Source organism: Pinus tabuliformis, chromosome 2_2 (genome assembly GCF_031772625.1).
Source record: "Pinus tabuliformis cultivar Carrire ecotype Pingquan chromosome 2_2, CPIR1, whole genome shotgun sequence".
NCBI lineage: Eukaryota > Viridiplantae > Streptophyta > Pinopsida > Pinales > Pinaceae > Pinus > Pinus tabuliformis.
In genome coordinates this window covers 855,674,961-855,681,233 of record NC_142300.1, presented here as the reverse complement: position 1 = coordinate 855,681,233, position 6,273 = coordinate 855,674,961, and the positions used below count along the sequence as shown (strand labels likewise).

At 37.1% G+C, this 6,273-nt stretch overlaps 1 pseudogene; it reads right to left on the bottom strand.

The window, feature by feature from the left end:
• Nucleotides 1-305: 305 nt before the first annotated feature.
• Nucleotides 306-4,240, bottom strand: LOC149195664 (aspartate aminotransferase, chloroplastic-like; annotated as a pseudogene).
• Between the last annotated feature and the right edge of the window lie 2,033 nt (nucleotides 4,241-6,273).

Sequence of the window (6,273 nt, the reverse complement as noted above, 5' to 3'; positions counted from 1 at the left end):
TATGTTACTGGTTCCAATGTCACCCTACAATTTAGTATGGTACACAGTCGTGATAGACTCTTGCATCTTGGTAATCATACAAAGTCATGGTAAACTCTTGCATTCTGGAATCATACATGTTGATGATATTCTGATTATTCTAAGATTGATAATCAAATTATGAGGGAACTTCCAATGTAATCATAAAGATTTGAAAATGAAGAACTAGTAAAAACTAAAAAAATATTTTCAAAAAACAAAATAATCCTTGTCAATATAGAAAAATGTAAACAAATGAAAGAACAAAGTAATATGCAATGAGTGATTCACAATATAAAGGTTATAAACATAACCGCCATATCAATAACCTGATAAGAAACATCAAGGAAAGAAGTAAGATTATTTTCCTGAATGACATCAACAATCTTCTCCCACTACTTAGGAGTTAGAAAAATTCCAGCTGGATTGTGAGCACAACCATGAAGCAGCACAAAACAACCAATTGGTGTAGGTTGAAGGATGTTGAGAAACTATCAGTCTCCCCTACAAACAAAAAATTAACAGTACATTTACCTCCACTAACAAAAAATTAACAGTACATTTACCTCCACTATTTATTTTGCACGTGCTTCACTCCTATTTTTACCCTACGATGCTTAGAAAATTCACAAGCAGCACTCTCGCAATGGTCGTGAGCCATTTCCACAATCCTAGCAATTTGAACAAACAACGAACCACCATTATATGTCCATTTCTCATGCCAAAGGTCAAAGCCTAAAGCAGAGACAAATAAGTCAAACAAAATCCTGATTCCCTATCGAACAAGCCCACACACCCATTGCTTGCACTTAGAGAGGGGGTCAAAGCCCAAATCAAGGGAGGATAATGTGGTCCACATCCCAATTCCTAGCCAAATAAACCCACGAGTGGCACTTGACTCCTCCATTGTAGCCTTCAAAAACACATATGCAAAAGTTGTGAGGAAGAACCGCAAGGGGTGATATTGGTGTATTAACTTGCTATCGTGTCAAACTTTACATGATTTTATGTGTGTTTAAATGAGGGCTCGCCCTAAGATTCAAATGCATTCATGGGGATAGATGGATAGTAGGGCCCCATTTGAATCACACACCTATCAGCAACCTAGTTCCCTTGTTAGTCTACTTGTCCACGACCTTGTTTTTCTTTCATGGGACATCATAAAACTCAAATATTTTCAAAGTATTTAACCTTTACTAGAATTATTTGTGCTAGCCTATATAGAGTGAAATTCTTCGAAATCCTTTTGATACATTGATGTTTGAATTATCGAGGGGTCCCCACCATTGTAGCTGTACGAACCCCTTTATATTCTAAGATTAGGATACCTCTATATAATTCCAAGGTTGCCACCTCATTACTGGTTGATATCCTTTAAAGATACCCTCCCCACACCTACCTCCCTAACAATAATCAAATTATAACATGTAACAATAGACCTCATCTATGGAGAACAACATGAACAAGTTTTATTTTTCAGCATGTAAGCCAACATACCACCCCTTTGTTGTTTCACTGCAGTTGGTTTTTTCCTTTGCTTATCTCTGTTGGGTGGTTGAAGTTGCTTGGCTAATGTTGGTCATGGGTTTGAGCTTATCCTCTGCTGAGATTTTGACTCACCCTCCCACATCCATGGACAGGCACATCCCAATCCTTATCTAGAAGAGGCCAGAGCTAATGTGATGAAGAAGTGGGGTCTACCCCCATTGTCCATGGCAAGATATTTGCAAGTTGCAGGACTGTAGGTTACCCTAGAGAAAGAAGGGTTCCCCCGGGCTCAAACAATGGAGAAGATATTGATGAAGACATTGAGAAGTAAGTCTTTGGGAAAGGAAATCCTCCTTATTTCAAAGTGGGCAACAAACACCCACATTCATCCTTCAACTGCAATCACTCAAGAAGCCTACACGAGGTTGCTAGGATGGATGAGGAGGCACGACAGGATGACAAAGGAAAGGGTATGGAAGGCATCACTCCCTCAAATTTTTTGCTCAATGATCCTAGGAACACGAGACACTTACTTAAGGGCAGAACAATTAGGACACGATGTGGCACATTAGATCATTTGTGGCCTCCAAGCTTGATGCAAGAAGTTCAGAGACATGCTTAAATATCTATTGTCATATCTGGAGCTAACATTCACAACTCTTTCCAAGGGGATCTCCAAGCAAACCTGCAACCTGCGTACTCTCTCAAGTGAAAGTGCTCCTTGCCCAGTTGCATGAAAAGGACAAGGTTGGAGAATAGTTGGACTAGCAGTAATCCAACCCATATGAACCCCTCATTTCCACTGGCTAGTGTCATAGTATGTTATGACAACCTAGATTACTTTCAAATGCATGTATAGTGTTTCCTATGTTATTGGTTCCAATTTCACCCTACAATTTAGTATGGTACATAGTCTTGATCGATTCTTGCATCTTGGTAATCATACAAAGTCCTAGTAGACTCTTGCATCCTAGAATCATACAGGTTGTGATGATATTCTAATTATTCTCAGATTGGTAATCAAATTATGAGGGAACTTCCAATGCAATCATAAATATTTGAAAATGAAGAACTAGTAAAAACTAAAAAAATATTTTCAAAAAACAAAATAAGACTTATCAATATAGAAAAATGTAAACAAATGAAAGAACAAAGTAATACGCAATGAGTGATTCACAATACAAAGGATGTAAACATAACCCCCATATCATCAATAACCTGATAAGCAACATCAAGGAAGAAGTGAGATTCTTTTTCCTGAATGACATCCACAATATTATCCCACTGCTTAAGAGTTAGAAAAATTCCAGTTGGATTGTGAGCACAACCATTTAGTAGCACAAAAAAACCAATTGGTGTGCAGGCTGAAGGAAGTTGAGCAACTATCAGTCTCCTCTACTAACAAAAAATTAACAGTGCATTTACCAATCATCTCTCTGTGAAAAGATCCAGGAACAAAAATGTTTCTTACCTTGATGTTTGCAATCATCCCTTCCAAATCTAGTCCTACAATTTTAGGATCATAGTATCAGTATTCCGACCATGGAACCCCAACATCATTGAAAATGTTCTTGTGATTCCTTGGTCAAAATCAAACTAGAATCAAATAGCGTCAAATAGATCAAATATTAGTTTGCATCAAAATGATTAAAAATGTTCAATTGTAAGATGGGCATGACAACTCTAAATACATAACTTAGAGTTCAATATCACAACTCTAAATATGTTACTTAGAGCTCAAAATAAAAAAAATCTATAATTTCCCCATGCTAGAGAAGAAATCAAGGCTTGTGCTCCAGGGAAATATCTTTGAATAAAGGTAGCAACAAGGTGAAGAGAACAAGTTCCTGAAAGGCCTTGGACAATAGCCACGTGGATAAGTGTCAGCAGGATATTATGTAAATTTAATTCCACATACGCAAGCACGAAATATTATCATCCTAACACGCACATCACAGAAGCACTACAATGCCAGTTTGAAAAAAGGGATCTATGATACAACCTTCGCTACCATCTCTTAGGTGATCTACAGAGATACAAATTTCCTTTTCCTAGCATATTCTTCATAAGGGAAAATATTGTGCGACCTAAAAGTTAAAAAGAACTCACGCTATTCTACCACCCATCTCACCTTGTCACTCCCACCCTACTATGTCCAGAAGTAATTCAGAGACAACATACAGTCCTTGCTTGGTTGCATTATTGTTAGCTCCCACCAACAATTCCATAGTAGCCTTATTAAAAGTAGCCAAACCTTCAATAGGGAGGTATTGTAGACAAAGAATAACAAGATAATGTCAAATATGTAAAAACTTAAAACGATTCCCACGGAAAGGGTGCAACAGTTTCTTCACAAAAACCACATGCATACCTCTTCATTGTCTCCCTTCTCCAACATCAGATTCTTTGCCTGCAAAATAGAAGCAGTGATAAGAAGGATTCCAATTGATAATATAAATCTAAAAGAGCCCTCAAAATTCTATAAACTAAGATAAAGACCTCAAAACCTTTATATTATTCAATGCAGATTAGCTAAAAGAAAAAAGAATTCAATAACACCTTCTTCACTACATTGAACACATGGGGTTGAAGATCTTCTGTTCTATAAGCTCCAACACCAAGATTAAGCTTCAAATCACTTAGTTGCTTTAAATGATTCTAAAACACCCATAATTGGATCTGGAGATGCCATTGTCACTCCTTCAGAGCGAGAGACATCTATTGCAATAGCCATGTTAATGCTACTCACAATCTGTACAGAAAATCATTTAGTTAGGAAAAAAAACTCCACCCATTGGAACAAATTTCAACTAAACTTGCTTTATATCAATATACTACGAAAAATACTATCGGTGGAAGCAATGAATTCAAATCAATAGATATGGAAATACAGTTACACATTTGAGAAACTCATTCAAGAACCTCAGATACATTGCAGGTCTTACATTTCTTTCTTAACTAAGAATAATTGTAAAAATACTGCAAATTTGAAATAACATAACTCAGAAACCAGCAACGATAAATTTCGAATATCACTTCCAAGCAAAAGTATTTCCTATCGCTAATCAGTTTGACTTTGATCATCTCAACAAATGTCTTCATTGACAATTGATTTTATCATGATAGAATAATATTTGTAATCGCAAGTATCTTAAATCCACTTTTTCATTCATGACTAAGATTTGCATTCTTTAAGAGATCATTTTGCTCAAGATACCTTACATAAATTTCATGATATTCTTTTGCTGTGAGAAAATACATTTACTTAATCATGGCATTATTTTATCATAAGAACATAAGAAATAAGGAATTCAAACTTTTAAACACAATCATAATTGCAATTGTGGATGTTTTCCAAGGGTTTAAACATCTCAAAAGCAAGTTTTGGCACACATGATGAAACATAAGTCAAATGTTAGATAAACTTGACCCGGTGGTGGAGTTGAGTTTGTATCAACATTTTTGGTTAACAATTGTTAAAAAATTTACTGCATAACATAAATAATTACTGAGAGGAATAAATATAAAAATAACCAGCAACAACCATAAACACATAAACACAAATGTTTATCCGGGAAAACCCCAAATCCCGGAAAAAACCAACCTAATAAGATATTATTAGCATTGGCCAAAACCCTGGCCAATCCGACCAAGTGAGCCTTCACCGCTCACCTCAAGGTCTTACATTACAATGAAGTCTTCCCAGCCTTTTATAGGCTCCATTACATATAATACCACAGGCAGAATACTATGGGTGCACAATACCATGTGCCCCAAAACCATCACTATTTAACCTGGTCAACTTTGAATCTATCCTGAGTCAAGTTTACCTAATAATTCCCCCCTTAAACTTGACTTGGGGTTCCTTGACTAATTCTAGCCAAACCTGCTAAGTGAGACAATCCAGCTCACTCTAGCTCTTACCCCCCTCAGAGTTTTTACCCAAGGTATTGTTAACCCGACACCCCCCTATCACCTAGGTCTAACCCAGACTTTACCGGTGATCACCGAGGGGTACACATGCCTTACCAGGTCTTACAGTAGTATGCCCATTTACATGCAATAATTTTGACTTCATTAATTAATTTTTTTAGCTGCTGCGATTCTGATCCATCCTCTCTCAATTTGATTTGCTCAAAAACTTCTATCAAACTGCTCCAACTACGAGCCCGACGAGAACCTTGTAGATTCCAGCACCGGTGGCCTCACGTAGCAGAAAACGAACAATTTTCGAAGCCGCATGAACAATTTTCTTCTGTTGACCTTATTTAAATAGCCGCATGAATCCCGAACAATTCGTCAACATGTTCCAAACCAATAAATATTGCAAATGCACTGCGATCCCTGGCAGTTACGGCACTATCTTCCGCACATTCTCCTCGAGGTTCTTTTGCGTACGATTGTTCCACCATTATTTTCCAGACCCAGATCTGTAAAAAGGCTGCATTGATCTCATCAGGCACTATAAACCCCTGGCATCAAAGAATCCCTTTGAAGCCAATATCTGGCTCCGATACCAGTTGTTAAAAAATTTACTGCATAACATAAATAATTACTGAGAGGAATAAATATAAAAATAACCAGCAACAACCATAAACACAAATGTTTATCCGGGAAAACCCCAAATCCTGGAAAAACCCAACCTAATAAGATCTTATTAGCATTGGCCAAAACCCTGGCCAATCCGACCAAGTGAGCCTTCACCGCTCACCTCTAGGTCTTACATTACAATGAAGTCTTCCCAACCTTTTATAGGCTCCATTACAT